Source organism: Macaca fascicularis, chromosome 1, assembly GCF_037993035.2.
Source record: "Macaca fascicularis isolate 582-1 chromosome 1, T2T-MFA8v1.1".
In the NCBI taxonomy this organism is placed as follows: domain Eukaryota; kingdom Metazoa; phylum Chordata; class Mammalia; order Primates; family Cercopithecidae; genus Macaca; species Macaca fascicularis.
The window spans coordinates 78,174,653-78,193,053 of NC_088375.1; positions in this window are offsets into that span (position 1 = coordinate 78,174,653).

An 18,401-nucleotide genomic window follows, 5' to 3' on the forward strand; every position below is an offset into this window, starting at 1 on the left:
GAGACACAAAAAACCCTTCAAAAAAATCAATGAATTCAGGAGCTGGTTTTTTGAAGACATCAACAAAATTGATAGACTGCTAGCAAGACTAATAAAGAAGAAAAGAGAGAATAATCAAATAGATGCAATAAAAATGATAAAGGGGATATCACTACCAACCCCACAGAAATACAAACTACCATTAGAGAATACTATAAACACCTCTACACAAATAAACTAGAAAATCTAGAAGAAATTGACAGAATAGAGGACACATACACCCTCTCAAGACTAAACCAGGAAGAAGTTGAATCCCTGAATAGACCAACAACAGGTTCTGAAGTTGAGGCAATAATTAAGAGCCTACCAACCAAAAAGAGTCCAGGACCAGATGGATTCACAGCCGAATTCTACCAGAAGTACAAAGAGGAGCTGGTTCCATTCCTTCTAAAACTATTCCAATCAATAGAAAAGGAGGGAATCCTCCCTAATTCATTTTATGAGGCCAACATCATCCTGAAACCAAAGCCTGGCAGAGACACGACGAATAAAAAAGAGAGAATTTTAGGTCAATATCCCTGATGAACATCGATGCGAAAATCCTCAATAAAATACTGGCAAACTGAATCCAGCAGCACATCAAAAAACTTATCCACCACGATCAAGTGGGTTCCATCCTTGGGTTGCAAGGGTCATTCAACATATGCAAATCAATAAATATGATCCATCATATAAACAGAACCAAGACAAAAACCAGATGATTATCTCAATAGATGCCAAAAAGGCCTTCGACAAAATTCAACAGCCCTTCATGCTAAAAACTCTCAATAAACTAGGTATTGATGGGATGTATCTCAAAGTAATAAGAGCTATTTATGACAAACCCACAGCCAATATCATACTGAAAGGGCAAAAATTGGAAGCATTCCCTTTGAAAACTGGCACAAGACAGGGATGCCCTCTCTCACCACTCCTATTCAACATAGTGTTGGAAGCTCTGGCCAGCGCAATCAGGCGAGAGAAAGAAAGAAAGGGTATTCAATCAGGAAAAGAGGAAGTCAAATTGTCCCTGTTTGCAGATGACGTGATTGTATATTTAGAAAACCCCATCGTCTCAGCCCAAAATCTCCTTAAGCTGATAAGCAACTTAAGCGAAGTCTCAGGATAGAAAATCAATGTGCAAAAATCACAAACATTCCTATACACCAATAACAGACAAACAGAGCCAAATCATGAACGAACTCCCATTCATAATTGCTTCAAAGAGAATAAAATACCTAGGAATCCAACTTATAAAGGATGTGAAGGATTTCTTCAAGGAGAACTACAAACCACTGCTTAGCGAAATAAAAGAGGACACAAACAAATGGAAGAACATTCCATGCTCATGGATAGGAAGAATCAATATTGTGAAAATAGCCATACTGCCCAAGATAATTTATAGATTCAATGCCATCCTCATCAAGTTACCAATGACTTTCTTCACAGAATTGGGAAAAACCAAAGTTCATATGGAACCAAAAAAGAGCCTGCATTGCCAAGACAATCCTAAGCAAAAAGAACAAAGCTGGAGGCATCACACTACCTGACTTCAAACTATACTACAAGGCTACAGCAACCAAAACAGGTACTGGTACCAAAACAGATATATAGACCAATGGAACAGCATAGAGCCCTCGGAAATAATACCACACATCTACAGCCATCTGATCTTTGACAAACCTGACAAAAACAAGAAATGGGGAAAGGATTCCCTATCTAATAAATGGTGCTGGGAAAACTGGCTAGCCATATGTAGAAAACTGAAACTGGTTCCCTTCCTTACACCTTATACAAAAATCAATTCAAGATGGATTAAAGACTTAAATATTAGACCTAAAACCATAAAAACCCTAGAAGAAAACCTAGGCAATATCATTCAGGACATAGGCATAGGCAAGGACTTCATGATTAAAACACCAAAAGCAATGGCAACAAAAGCCAAAATTGACAAATTGGATCTAATGAAACTAAAGAGCTTCTTCACAGCAAAAGAAACTACCATCAGAGTGAACAGGCAACCTACAGAAGGGGAGAAAATTTTTACAATCTACCCATCTGACAAAGGGCTAATATCCAGAATCTACAAAGTACTTAAATAAATTAACAAGAAAAAATCAAACAACCCCATCAAAAAGTGGGTGAATGATATGAACAGACACTTCTCAAAAGAAGACATTTATGCAGTTAACAGACATATGAAAAAATGCTCATCATCACTGGCCATCAGAGAAATGCAAATCAAAACCACAATGAAATAACATCTCACACCAGTTAGAACGGTGATCATTAAAAAGTCAGGAAACAACAGGAGAGGATATGGAGAATTAGGAACGCTTTTACACTGTTGGTGGGACTGTAAACTAGTTCAACCATTGTGGACGACAGTGTGGTGATTCCTCAAGGATCTAGAACTAGAAATACCATTTGACCCAGCCATCCCATTACTGGACATATACTCAAAGGATTACAAATCATGCTGCTATAAAGACACATGTACACATATGTTTATTGTGGCACTATTCACAATAGCAAAGACTTGGAACCAACCCAAATGTCCATCAATGATAGACTGGATTAAGAAAATGTGGCACGTATACACCATGGAATACTATGCAGCCATAAAAAGGATGAGTTCATGTCCTTTATAAGGACATGGATGAAGCTGGAAACCATCATTCTGAGCAAACTATCTCAAGGACAGAAAATCAAACACTGCGTGTTCTCACTCATAGGTGGGAACTGAACAGTAAGAACACATGGACACAGGGTGCGGAACATCACACACCAGAGCCTACTGGGGGGTCGCAGGGGGAGGGATAGCATTAGGAGATATGCCTAATGTAAATGACGAGTTAACGGCTGCAGCACACAAACATGGCACATGTATACATATGTAACAAACCTGCACATTGTGCACATGTACCCTAGAACTTAAAGTAAAATTATAAAATTTAAAAAGAGAGAGAGAGAGAGATGTGCTACTAAGGAAGATAAGCAGCAGCCCCTTGCCAATCCTTAGCAGCAGCCTGAAGCAAAGGGGTTGAGTTGCAAGATGGGCACTAAACGAAGGTGTGAGAGAAAGAACAATGGACTTGGAGTCATGACCTTAGGAAATTCATATCACGTTTCTGGGACTTAGTTTCTTGATTTATAAAATGAAGAGCCTGGCCTCTAAAGTTCATCCCAAGGATAGGTAGGTTTTGGTAAGAGACTGGGAACGGCAAGTTCCGGGAGTTGGAATTGCTTAAAAGGAGTGGTCTGCGTAAGCACCCTAGTGAGAAGCTTGGGTCCGCAGGAAAAAAGGTGAGGGTACTGGACATCTCTAAGAGAAAGTAAGGGGAGCATAGCAAGGGGATGGAGGGTCCTTGAAGCCTTACTTCATAGCTGTGCTAAGGGTCATCCTTGAATTGAAGATTGAATGAGCAGAAGCAAGGGCTATTTATAATTATTATTCAACAAACAGTTATGGAGTGCTTTTTACATTAAAGGTACTGTAGTAAGCACAGTAAGGCAATAAGGACAAGCCATCCAGAGATTCACTACCTAAAAACAGACAAACATAAATACTCTAAGAGCAGAGTGTGATGAGTACCACGGGTGGCTTTTGGATAAAGGGCAGTGGGAGAAATAAGGGAGAGATTAATTTAGATTCCTAGGCATGTCCCTTGGAAAAGAAGTAGTATGGAGGAGGTAGGAAAGGCACTAAACAAATTGGTTATTGATTATAGAAAACTTCAAAATCCAAATAGTGAAAACACCTTTGCAAAATTATGACTGCGACAGTGAAAGAGATGTAACTTAACTGACTTCATCTTGCTTCTAACCTCCAAACTGTCCTTGTTCATTCCTGGGCAGAAGGTGAACTAACTTTGAGAAAAAGTTAGTTTATAGTTTAAACAAAGACGATAACAGCCTTATCCCAAAGCAGACCTCCTTCTTGCCTGGGGACTAGATTGCCTTTGTAGGATTAACATTGGCCACAAGATTAAAAATTATGGTTTAGGAGTCATGCAGCTGGAGAGTCTGACCCTCCCTAAACTGCTCCTAAGACCAGTGCTTGAACTATTTTGCAGACCCTGCACTTGATGGATCAGCTGGCACCACCCAGATCAATAAACTGGCTCATCTGAACTTGTAGCCCCCATGCAGGAACTGACTCAGCAGAAGAAGATAGCTTCGACTCCCTATGATTTCATCCCTGACCAACCAGCACTCCTGGCTCACTGGCTTCCCCCACCCACCAAGCTATCCTTAGAGAGTCTGCCCCCCAAATGCTCAGGGAGACTGATTTAAGTAATAATAAATCTCCAGTCTCCCTCACAACCAGCTCTGCGTGAATTACTCTTTCTCTTGCAATTCCCCTGACTTGGTGAATTGACTCTGTCTAGGCAGCGGGTAAGGTGAACCCCTTGGGCAGTTACAATAGTATGGTCTAGTCTTTTTCTGTGTGCAAGGTGTAGCCAATTGAAGATATTTTAAAGAAGATGTAGAAGTATGTGGGATGACTGAAGGCAGATAGACCCCTCTAGATGTCACAGCAATATTCTAAACGAGAAGTAATAACAGTGGAAAGGCAGTGCCTCTCTGGTGGCTGAATCAACAGAATTTTGCTATACAGTTAGATATAGGTGTGGGAAGGGAAAATATGACCCAAGGTGATGTTCAAGTGTTCAGTCCAAAGTATTGGAAAGGTGGCAATGTCATGTCAGCAACCAAGATAGAGAATGTAAGAGGAGGAATGGCTTTGGGGCAAAAAAGAATAGGATGAGGCTGGGCATGGTGGCTCATGCCTGTAATCCCTGTGCTTTGGAAGGAAGAGGTGGGAGGAATTCATGAGGTCAAGAGTTCGAGATCAGTCTGGGCAGCATAGAGAGACCCTATTTCTACACAAAATTAAAATTAAAATTAAATTGTCTGGGCCTGGTGGTGCATGCCCATAATCCTAGCTACTTGGGAGGCTGAGTCACGAAGCTTGCTTGAGCCCAGGTTTGAGGTTACAGAGAGCTATGTTTGTGCCACTGCCTTCCAGTCTGGGTGACAGAGCAAGTGAGACTCTGTCTCCAAAAAAAAAAAAAAAAAAAAAAGATAAATGGATAAATTCAGTGTTGGATTTGTTAAAATTGAAGTGCCCATGGAAGAGCTAGAGTTTGGTTTTTTTTGTTTTTGTTTTTTTTAAAGTTATTTTCATAAGCTGAAGTTAGAAATTGGGATTGGAGAGGCCAGAGTTAGAACCTACCTATGGAAGTCTTCCACACAGAAATTATATTGAAGGGAGGAGATGAAAGTGCCAGTGGATTCTAGATGGCGTGAGAGCAGGATTGGATGAGGAAAACAGACTGGGAAGACTATCTTTTTTTTTTTTTTTTTTTTTTTTTTTTTTTTTTTTTTTTTTTTGGTACAGAGTCTTGCTCTGTCACCTGGGCTGGGGTGCAGTGGCACAATCTTGGCTCACTGCAACCTTTGCCTGCCAGGCTCAAGTGATCCTCCAGCCTCAGCCTCCTGAATAGCTGGGACTATAGGTGCATGCCACCATGCCTGGCTAATTTTTGTTTTTTGAAGAGACAGCATCTCACTATGTTGCTCGCGCTGGTCTTGAACTGCTAAGCTCAAGGAACCTACCCTCTTTGGCCTCCCAAAGTGTTGGGATTACAGGCATGAGCCACTATGCCCGACCAACTGTCTATTTTTTTAGAGGTGGATGGAAAAAGAAGCTCTAAGAAAAGAGATAAAAAAGACATAGTCAAAGAAGAAAACTGTACATGGTAGGACCATGCTACAAAAGCCAAGTGAGAAAGAAGACATTTTCACAAATTGGTAAACCTATTGTATTGAATTCAATAAAGAATTTAAGAAAGGAAAAGCCGAGAAGAGATGATTCCATTTGGTGAATAGATAGTCACAAGTGATTGTCCGGTGTATAGAACAGCCAAACTCTGTTTCTTTTGCAGAAAATTTGTAACCTTTCTTCAGAAGTTGATTATTTTTCTGATAGCCAGAGAAGAAAAGGTCATCTTTTTCTTTATGACTAAAATAGAGACAGAAAGACTTTTCTTTTTGCTGGCATTGATCAGTTAGGAAAAGAAGAACTAGCTTCACTAAACTTTTATTGCTTTTTTGAATGCAAGAAAATATATTTATATTTTCAGTATTTTCCAATATTTATATCTTTATGGGGCCAAAAACCTACTTTATTATTTATTTATTTATTTATTTATTTATTTATTTTATTATTTTTTTTTTTTTTGAGACGGAGTCTCGCTCTGTCACCCAGGCTGGAGTGCAGTGGCACAATCTTGGCTCATTGCAAGCTCCACCTCCCAGATTCACACCATTCTCCTGCCTCAGCCTCCAAGGAAAGAAGATATTAACATAGTTGGCTAACAAATGTAAGTGCCATAGTGCTTTTAAGTCTCCATCTTCTTAATTTTAATGTGTTTAGGACTTGTCAGTCTAAGTAAGCCACCAAATGTCAATGAGATTTGACATTTGTGGAAGAAATTACTAGTTGTTCATTATCCATTTCCCCTTTTGCTTTAGCAGGAGAACCCATATATTACTGGGACACTTATGTGCCCAGATTTGAAGACAAACCACATTTTCCAACCTCTCTTGACTCAACGTATCCATACACTATGTTCAGGCCAATGAAATAGAGCACAAATTGCTGGAATCATTGGGAGGGGTTTTCAGGAAGTTTACTTACAACAGAGACTACTAAGAAAAGCTCTTTTGGCTCCTCCTTCCCCTTTCCTGTTTCCTACTTAAAGTTTACCATGGATGTAACTCCAGCATCCTTTTTAGACAATGAATTGACCTAAACTGTGGTGGAGCATGAAGACAGGAGCCTAAGCCTCCTCTGCTTTGTGGAGCTGCCATGCCAAGCTTGGACTGCCACATCTGCACTTCTTTCGCGTGACAAAATGAATCTGCATGTGTTCTAGCCACTGCTATTTTGGGTTTTCTGTTATTGTAGGTGAACCTAATCCTGACACAATATGACCTAAGTAACGAGAGAAACTTTTGATCAAGGAAATTTGGTCTATTCCATGTATCTTCTTTAAATAAAAGCATTTTTATTTCTCTGATAGTCTTTTTCTCTAGCATAATTCAGAAGAGATTAGACCAATTACCTGGATATTTTTAATTGTTTAAATATTTTTGGCTTCATTTGAACATAAAAATATGCCCCAAGGTGACCAAGTATTTCTTGTTTTCTTATTTTTAGCACAACTGAAATAGACTCTTAAAAGATTCTTTGAAGTAAAATAATGCCCCCCGTGTTGTTTAGCAGCTGAATGATGAGTTCCAATCAACAATTTCATAATGGAAAATCGAGGGAAGATTAGGAGAAGGGGAAACTGCTGGTTGGAGTTGTACATAACTAAGACCACAGGTCTGAGAAGCCATTGCCTTGTGATTTGTGAATAAAGTAGCTCCGTCCAACACCTTCCTTCAATTTCCTGTAGTTTCTTTACTCTGGACTACACTTTCTTCACAGGTTTCCCAAACCTTAGCTTCAGTGAAGCTGCAACCTCCTGATCCCTTTCTTCCTCTTTGATCTTTTTATTTTCTGAATATGTTACTACATCCTTGTTATCCTTCTCTATTCCTTCAGTCCCTTCCTCAAAGTCCCTTGTTTCAGACGCTTTTCTTTCTGCTAATGGTATCACTCTTCTGTTGGTGAATAAGCTATGAACAGAAAGGATAAATATTTTTTCCTCTGCTTGTTGACTAATCAGCCACCAAGTTCTATTGATTTAACTTTCAAAATATCTCTTGGATTGATCCTCTCCTGACATCCTCTTTTCCACCTCCTCACTGAGCTGTTTCGATGGCTTCCTCGGTCTTCCTGCTTTTGCTTCTGGGCTTTCCACCTCAATCATCCTACACATCGCTGCCAGATTTGTCTTCCTGAAGCATAATTCTAATCATATTACTTAGTAAATCTCCCCATAACACCTTCGTTTCTTCTTTAATTTATTCACTCATTTAAGAACTATTCTCTGGGTGCCCATTAGATGCCATGAATGGCTGGAGGCCCGAAGAATATCAATATAAGTAAGACCCAGTACTGGTGAAGGTACGGCTTACCAATACACAAGCAGGGATAATTACCAGGGAACAGAGCAAGAACAAAAACCACGGCCTTGGGATTCAGAAAAGACTTTTAAGAGGTAATATCTGAGCTGAGTCTTGAAAGCCGAATAGATTTTAGCTATCTGACAAGGGCGTAAGGGAGAAACGAAAAAAATACCCTAGCAGAAGAAACATCATGACCAAAGGCCTGGGAGCAGAAGTAACTTGTGTGTACAGAGAAACAAAAGCAGCTTTTTCTAAAATGTGAAGTGTGACACTATGGTTGGGGCTGAGTCTACAGAGGTGGCCTGAGTGATTTTTAAACTTTCTCAGATTTCATTTCCTGTGGAATTTAAGGACTAAGCAACATATCTTAGTTTGCTTAAATATGAGAAATGTTTCCTTTGGTTCATTTTCTTCACTAATACCACTTTTCACATCTTGCTTGCAGCCTAAGGAGCTGCAGGGGAGGGACAAGGGTTTGTAGGTCCAGAGTCAAGGTGCGTTCCCAGCCCAGCTCCCCGTGGTGCCCTTGATCATTTACACTGGACTCTAGATTTGTGTTGAAGGTTGGCTTTCTGTTTCCCCTCGTGAAACCTTCACAGACTACTAGATGCCATAGCAGGCGAAGTTTCCCTTGAGTGCTCTGCTCAGTGTCTCCCTCTCTGAAGCTCTCCAATTTCCCTTCCTTATGTATGTGACTGAGTGTTTTATTCTTCTTTATTCCAGCAGATGTGGTCAGTGTTAATTGTTCTGCTAGTAGCCACTAATTTGACTTGTATATAATCCTTGCATTTTAAAATCTTTTTTTTCAAATTCAATCCTTTCCACTATTCTAGTTACTTGGATCCCTCCTTTGTGGCCATATTCTATTCTTTTCTATCTTTCTTGCACTGAAAGGCACTTGGAAGATTTGAACCATTCAAGACTGTAGACCTGCACAAAGGCATGCTAGAACATTCGAAAGTAGTTAATTACTGAGGATCTGCTATCCTCTTTTCCACCGAGCAAATGTTGAAATCCTTCTAAACGCAGTTCGAATATCACCTCCTTTGTGAAAAGCCTGACTCTACCAGGCAAAATTAGTCACTTTGGACTCCCATAGCTTTTTCTTCTTTCCTTATAGAGACAAGGTCTTGCTGTGTTGCCCAGGCTGGAGTTCTGTGGCATGATAGTGGCTCACTGCATTATTGTAGCCTTGAACTCCTGGACTCAAGTGATCCTCCTACCTCAGCCTCCTAAGTAGCTAGGACTACAGGCGAACATCCCACTCCCCAACCCATAGCTTTTTAATCTATGTGTCTATTCTGAAACTTAACACCTTGACTCCTTGTGTTATGGTTTATCTGCATTACTGTCTCCCCCACTAGATGGTGATATCCTCAAGGGGAGGAATTGTGATGTTTACCCTTGTGACATTCATTCATTCAACACATTTAAAATATATATACTGTGTACCAGGAGCAAAACATACACATGACTCATACCCAGTACAGAAAGAGGCACCTATGTGTACTGATAGATAATACACTCCTATGACAGATAGATAAACAGGCAATTATAATTCATTTTTGAAAATGCAATGCTGGGAACAGTACACAGGAACAGTTAAGAGGGTCACCTCACTTTGGAGATTAGGGAGGTCTTCCTGTAGGAAGTACCATGTTAGCTAAGACTAGACCAAAGCCAGAAATAAAGAGGATACAGGGTAGAATGGAAGCAGGGAGGCCAAACATTCTTAGATACAGAGGAAACAGCTCAAAACTCCATAAGTGAGAAGACAGTGTATTTAAGAATTAAATACCTTTCAGCTTGTCTGGAGCTAAAAAAAAAAAAAAAAAAAAGACTGTTAACATGAGACTGGAGAAGTAAGGAGGGACAAAAATCATAAAATGACTCAAGGGCACAGACTATGGTTTATTTACATTTCTTCCTCTCTCATGTGTTTGTACTTATCAAACAGGTGGTTGGTTAATAAATGTTCATGGAAGGGAGCAAAGAAAAAAAGGAATGACCCAGCACTCCGGTGGGTGGTATATATTAGAAATAATATGAAATGCAGATTTTTGTCTGCCTTCAGTGTCATTGGATAGACAAGACGTTATCTGTCAACATCGGTAGATACTAGTCCCCATTGGATTTAATACCAAAAAGAGTCGTACACGCAAGTGTGGTTAAGTCTGGAGAGATTGCTGTGACCAGGGATTACCAAGGGAGCCTATATCAACGAGATGGAACCTGAATTGCATCTGTAGGATGAGTATGGTTTAAGAGTAAAAGAATAAAAAGGCCTTCTGGATCTTACCACATGAAGACGAAGGCATGAAGGGCAGTAGAAAGAGGGAACAGATTTTTTGGGCAAACTTTTCTTGATTCTTTCTCTATTAGCTTCTGTTTAAGAGCTGTTTTGAGCACATCAAGGAGTTTGCTGAAAGGCACAAGAGCACTGGACAGAGGCCCTATCTAAGGAAGGTCTGTTCGTGGAATTAGAGCGCAAGGAGACTCAGCCTTATAAGCTTGACCTGAATGGAATTTACATTTTGGTATGGATTAGAGTTCTTTTTTAAAAGTGTGCAGAGACATGAATGTTTATTGTATACAGAGACTCGATGTTAATTGTTCAGCTAAAATAAATGCCATTTTCAAACAGGATCTTTTTTTCTTTACAAAAGCAACTAAGTAATTTACCCTATAAATTGTAGGCAATATTTAACTGAGAACATTCTGGAACAACAAGTCTATGGGCATTTACTTGGAGCCTGGGTAATGGAATTTGACTTGCTCTGTTCTGGCTAAGTCTTCTATTCAACGCTCTGGCATTTTTGCCTATCATCTTGTAAACACATTTTCCAGTTGCAGCTTGCATATCACAGTTGGATATTTTTGAATTTTATTTTTCAATGTTACTTTTCTTTTCATTTCTTTCTTTCTTTCTTTCTTTTTTTTTTTTTTTTTTGGAGATGGAGTCTCACTCTGTTGCCCAGGCTGGAGTGCAGTGGCGCAATCTTGGCTCACTGCAACATCTGCCTCCCAGGTTCAAGTGATTCTCCTGCCTCAGCCTCCCAAGTACCTGGGACTACAGGTGTGCACCACCATGCCCGGCTAATTTTTGTATTTCTAGTAGAGCCAAGGTTTCACCATGTTGTTCAGGCTGGTCTTGAACTCCTTACCTCAAGTGATCCTCCCACCTTGGCCTCCCAACGTGCTGGGATTACAGTCATGAGCCACTGTGCCCAGTTTAATTCTCTTTTAAAATTATGATCCCAGCTTCTGCAGAATTTCCAATGTTAGCGTATGAAATTATTTTCTCTGAATTTAATAGTTCACATTATGAAACTGAAATTTATTTTATCCTTATGGTTCTTTGTCTTTTAAGCTTTTTCAGTTCGGCATGCTTTTTTGTCTTTGCTATTGCTTGAAACACTTCCAATTTTAGAATAACCTATAAATTTCATTATTGAGCTTTTATTCTCATAGAAAAAATTTTGAAGTTTGACCACCACATTCATGCTGTTCAGTTATAGACTATAACTTAAAAGTGCTGGCTTCTATGTAGAAGTTCAGTAAGTACTTGAAGACAAATATTATGACCTGATTTGTTATTCACCCTTGTACAACCTTCCTTTCAACAGGCTAGCCATATTATCTTTGCCTTATGATAATTTTGTCAGTTTTCAATCTTCCTTTCCAAGTAATTTGAATTAATATGCAAGTAACATTTAATAACATATGATATAACATATTTTCTTCATTAGTTAATATTTATTGGCAATGGCATGTTGGAGGTGGCTCCTATCAGCTTACCAGAACTGACAACTTCTCAAAAAATTTGTAAGTCAGTTGCTTGCACCTTAGTATCCTGAAATCTGCCACAGTGGGAATATTTATACCACAGAAACTGGCAAACACTACAAATTAGGATTTGCCCTTTCTATCCTTGCCAAAGCCAGTCGTTAAACGCGTAGCAACACACTGCTGACTGTGATCAAGGTAATGTTTTTAAAAAAGATTTTTAACTTAATGTGTTTTTTTAATACATCACTTTTCAAAAAACAGTCTCAAATAGGCTCTGATGAACACCTGACATTTATTTTCACATGAAACTGATCCTATTCTGCACATATCTTACTTCCTGCTAAGCCTTATATAAATGTGTAAGATGGTATAGTTTGGCTCAAGCAAGGGCTCTTTCTAAAGCCAGAACACCTTAAACCTGACTTCTAGCACTACCATATTTTAGTAATATAGCATCTAAGTTATTCTAATCTCTATAATCTGAATTTCATCACCTATAACATGAGGTTATTAACACTATATACATTGTATCTGCCTTGAAGATTGGAAAAGATAATTCATATAAACGATTTAGCACAGATTCTTTTTATTTTTTTCAGTGTTGGAGTCTTGCTCTGTTGCCTAGGCTGGAGTGCAGTGGTGCAATCATAGCCCACTGCAACCGCAAACTCCTGGGCTCAAGTGATCCTCCTGCTTCAGCTTCTCAAGTAACTGTACCCAGCTAAGTTTAAAAAAATTTTTTTGTAAAAATAGGAAATCACTATATTGTCCAGGGTGGTCTTGAATTCCTAGGCCCAAGTGATCCTCCTGCCACTGCCTCTCAAAGCACTGGGATTACAGGAGTGACACTGTTCCTGGCCTCAGCACAGATTCTTATTTTGTATATCACAAAGAAATAAAGAAACATTGCCAGTTAAACCACAACATAACATTATTATTTGTAAAACACATCTCTATTTCAGAAGTGTTAAAATATGGGGAAATATATATTAAAAATCAATGATATAGGACAGTAAACACGAAGTATTTTCTACAGTGATAACACTGGACTCCATTTATTACAGGAATAATAGTTTGGAGGAATCTGGACTCAACTAATACAAAAAAGGTCCCAATGGAATTACGTTAATATATTCATAAGTATTACTGTGACTTTGGTTTGTTTTATTTCTAAACTTTTGGACAAGTTTACACATTTTCTTTAAAAAGCTTTTAAGAAGTACCACGCTTTTCTGTGATCTTTTCAAAAGTATTTGAAGCAAATTAGTTAGTTTATTGGCATTAGCATCTTGAGCTCTACTTTATTCGGACTTGCCAGTCAGTTTGTATAAAATCACAAGTGGAGTTTATGTTAATAACTTATTTTTTAATAATCATGGCCTCTCTCCTCCCTAGGCTTTTCCAAATTTAAAAGTTTAGGGAAAATAAAAAACATTTCCAAAATTGTGTGTGAGAGTCAAGGTAAATTATTTATTGATAACAATAGTATCTTAGTCCAGTTTCTGTCACTAGAACAGGATAGCATACACCGGGTAATTTATACAGAAAAGAAGTTTATATCTTACAGTTCTGGGGCCTGGGCAATCAAAGGGCATGGCTTTAGCATCTGGTTAGGGTCTTTGGGATGCATCATCCCATTGTGGAAAGATGGAAGAGCAAGCGATCATGTGCAAAAGAGAAAGCATGAGGGGCTGGGCTCACTTAATAACAACCTACTCTCAAGATAACTAACCCACTCCCACAATGATGGCATTAATCCATTCATGAGTATAGAGCCCTCGTGACCTAATTACTTCTTATGGGCCCCCACCTTTCAATATGGTCAGACTGGCAATTACATTTCAACATGAGTTTCAGAGGACAAATATATAAACCATAGCAAATAGTAACACTGAACTAAATTATTTGGTTCTCTCTTGCCAGTTAGATAATTTATATCTTATTGGAAATATAACCATTTTAGTAATACATCTACCTGCTACTTAAAGGACAAAATTTAATTGTGACACTTGTGACCAATAATCAGGAATTATGTAAATTATGAATTCACTATGTTCAAAATACAACCAGTCCGCAGATAATTTATGGTAGCTCATGGCCTTAGTCATACCAACAAAGTCTTAAGCAATTGAACAATAATGTACATGGTAAAAAAATCTAGGAGGCAATAAACGCTGCTTCTTAAAAGGTCAAAAATCTAAGCAAATTGAAGAACGCAATTCACTGTAGAAATAATTTATCCTGAGTAAACTTTGTGTTTGAAAAGACAATAACAAGGATAATCATTTATAAGCAGCAAAATAAGATATAATTTGTTGTTACAGAATTTGAAAAGCAAGTGCCATAACCTTTAGATTGTCCAGTAGTTTCTTTTGAGACCAGTAATTTTAAAAATGTATCCCTGAAACAGCTTTGCTACTGTTACCAAATGCTTGATGAGTGATCATTTATATAGAAGAGGAATAAAAACAAGAAGCGTTTATTATTTAGTTTATGCTTTAAGTAACTCTAGGGGTCTCACACACTGGATGTCTCTTAACCTTTGGGATAAGGAAATGATTTGCTATTTAGTCAGATAAAATACTCTGATTTTGTGGTACATATAACCACTGTCAATTTTAAAAATTATTATCATTAATGATGATATGAAATCAGTATAAATTTTATGTATGGATATGAGCCACCCATATTTTATTTTTTAAAAAAATGTGTAACCTTATCTCACATTTTATTAGCTAATTTAGCTCCATAGTATTAATCCTTTGGCATCCATTTGCATTCTATTTTAATTTGTCTATTCTGTTCCTCCTTCCTCCCTCTCCACCATCACATCATCCTCAAACACTCATTGTATACTCTGTGTGTATGACACTGTACTATAATATGCAGGCTTGCTGGATCTCAGACATTCTAGCTAAATCACATTCCCGAAAAAACTTACCCTTTGGAGAACAATATTTTCTGTGAGGTATGACATTAAACTCTGTAAACTAGCAAAATCCATTTGAGCTTTTTTTTCAAAGAAATTAAATTTAAAAAGTGCTGAGATGTTAAGCAGTGGATAAAACAAGGGAGTAAATTATTCATAAATGTATTAATAAATACTTCAGTGCTAAATGGAGTCCTGGTTAATGTACATTAATATCTTAGTAAGTGAAGTTCTTTGAATGTTTTATATGTTACAATTTAAAGTATTTAGTATTATTGACCATGAATCTATAGATAAAATATTTAACAAAACTCACTAATAAGTATGAAAAGGGCACTTTGGGAAGTTTTAATAAATGAACTCATTAATAGTGCAAGACATTTACAGGCAAAGATACTTATTTATCATACCCTAAATCTGATTTTATTGTATGATTAGGATTCTTCCCATTTGAAATAGGTTGTCAGGATGAATTCTGAACACACATATTAAGAGCATCATTGCTGTTTCATTAAATGCACAGCCTCTCACCATATCGTATATATGTGCCTGAAATGTTTTTGAATGCACTTTATAAACTCAAATTGTAATTTTATTATTTCAACTTTTAGCAAACAGTGCATTTTCAAAAATTTGACATTTTTGCATAGGTGGGATGAAGAATGTATTAGTCCTCTCAACTGCAAAACTGTTGCTTTGGTCACTCATGGCACACTAGTGATATTATATAGCTGCTCACATTTAACGAGAATATTAAATAATCTCACCAATTTTTATATAAGCAGCACAGCAGAATATCCTTTCAGAAAATGTTCTACAGCATGGCACTTTTCACATTTTGGTCCCGATAATTCTTTGTTGTGTGGCTGTCCTACCCTGCACATTGTAGGATGTTCAGGAGTATCCCTGGCCTTTACACTCTAGATGCCAGGAGTACCTTCAACTAGTTGTGACAACCAAAAACATTGCCTAAACATTCCCTAAACATTACCAAATGTTCTCTGGAGGACAAAATAAATCCTTATAAAGCAGTTCTATTTTACCATAAAATGTTTTATAGAAGGAATCTAAGCTTAGGATTCCTAATATAAGGCAATCTCGAAAATCCTTTATCTTAAGTGACAGAAAATGATCAGTGTTCTGCAGTGATCACTCTTGTATAATCAACTTTATTGAAGTATAACTTATATACAATAACATGCAGATGTTAAGTGCACAGTTTGATGAATTTTAATAGACGTACCCATGTAACTTTAACCCCAACTAAGACATAGAACATTTCCATCACCTTAAAAAGTTCCATTCTGCTACTTTGCTGTCAATCCTGGCTTACACTAATCCAAATCCTGCCCCAGAAGTGCACTGATTTCCATCCCAATAGAGTAGTTTTGGCTGCTGTGGAACTTCATATAAATATAATAAGAAAGTACAGGTATATACCCTTTTATGTCTGACTTCTTTCACTCAATCTAATCTCTGTGAAATTTATCCACATTTTTGTGTATATTAGAAATTTGTTCATTTTTATTTCTTAGAAATATTCATTTGTTTGATGACATGACAATTTGTTTATTCATTCACCTGTTGAAGGACTTTGGGTCGTTTCCAGTTTTGGGCTACTACAAAACAGCCATTTTGAACTTTCAGGAACAAGCCTTTTTATAAACATGTGTTTTTGTATCTCTTGGGTAAACACCTAGAGCAGGAATTACTGTATCATAAGATAGATTTTGTTTATCTTCATAGGTAAATGGATGTACCATTTTACACTCTCACTAATAATGGGCAAGAGTTCCAATTGTTCCACATTTTCACCAACGCACTTGGTATTGTTAATGATCTCTAGGGGTATCTCATGGTGATTTTAATTTACTTTTCCCTAATGATGTTGAATATATTTTCATGTGCTAATTAGCCATTCATGCACCTTCTTTTGTGATGTGTCCACTTAAGGCTTTGCCTATTTTTAAACTGGGTTATTTTCTTGTTGAGTTGTAAGAGCTCATTATATATTCTGGATACAAGTCGCGTCCTTTTGTGTGTGTTTGTGTGTACATATATACAGTGAATATTTCATCCCAGGTTATTAATTATCTTTTGGGAACAAAAAATCAAAACCACTGTCAAGATTGCATTTAGAGGACCTCATTGTTGAAGTAAATCCTTATGAGATTATTTTTATAAAGCAACCATCTAACCGTGAGTTTATTCATGTAATTGGTTTGCTTATAGGAAAACTTCATAGTTATAAATTGTAGTACCTACATATATAAAGTGTTCACTCTCCAGTACAGTTATCAACAACTCTGTAATCATTGTAATCAATTTTTTAAAAAAACAACATTTACTTTATCAAAGGTTCTGAAGTGTTTTCCCCTAAGGAGGTGTGCATGTGTATGGCTCAATGTAAACTAACTAAATAAACTGATATTAACACAGTGTAGAACACTGATGTTTGTAAATATAATGCAATGCTCTGTGATATTTCTCACACAACATCTAGAATTTGAATGAAATTCCTTTGGCTAGATAAAACAGTCATTTAACAAAAGGTAATTAAGTAAGTATGCACTTTATTAGAATCATAGAAATTTAGAGCTGAAAATATAGAGACCACCATAGTCCAATATTCTCCTCTCACTGTTGTACCAATGGAGACAGAATACTGGGGCTGTTTTAGAGCTAGAGCTGCATAGAGGAGTTCGTCTTTGTTAAATAAGGCATGCATGGTGAGTATACAGCAAATATGATGGAGATAGGATGATTAGAATGAAGAGGAACACGCATACTATTCTTTAGTAGCTCTTTCCCCAGGGAATTCTGTATTTTAATATACCACATCTCCTGGCAAAGAAGGTGCTGCAGTGTATAAATGAAAGGGCTATCTGGGTGGGGGTTCCAGATTAGCCCACTTCCAACTGTGGTATTTCCTAATTAGTGTGTAAAATTTTCAGGAAATTTTTACTGCTTTAGTCCAAAGAAAAAAGGGAATCAGTTGCAGTTAGATCCCTTGGAGAGCCTACAAGGAATGTGAAGTTTGGAGTTAATGTAGACAGTTCTCAGATTTGGGTGGTTCTACCCCCACTGTTTTACATTTCTGGCATTCCATCACTTTCCCAGATATTACCACTTTTGCCTTGAAAGTAAGCAAGCAGATACAAATGAACTTACATTATCCTTCCTTCCTTATCTAATGGTGTCACTGCCTTGTTTCTGAATGTCCCTCAGTACACAGACAGTGAAGCTCAAACTCCCTTAGGTTGGATGTGTGTCCTTCCAAATCTCATATTGAAATGTAATTCCCAATGCTGGAGGTGGGGCCTAGTGGGAAGTATTGGATCATAGGGCAGATCCCTCATGAATGGCTTGCTTCTGTCCCCGTGATAGTGAGTGAGTTCCTGCAGGATCCAGTTAAGATTGCGGCACCTACTTCCTCCCACTCACTGCATGCTCCCGCTCTGGCTATGTGATGCATCTGCTCCTCCTTCACCTTCCACCATGATTGGAAGCTTCTTGAGGCCCTCACCAGAAGCAGATGCCAGCATTATGCTTCCCGTACAGCCTGCAAAACGGTGAGCCA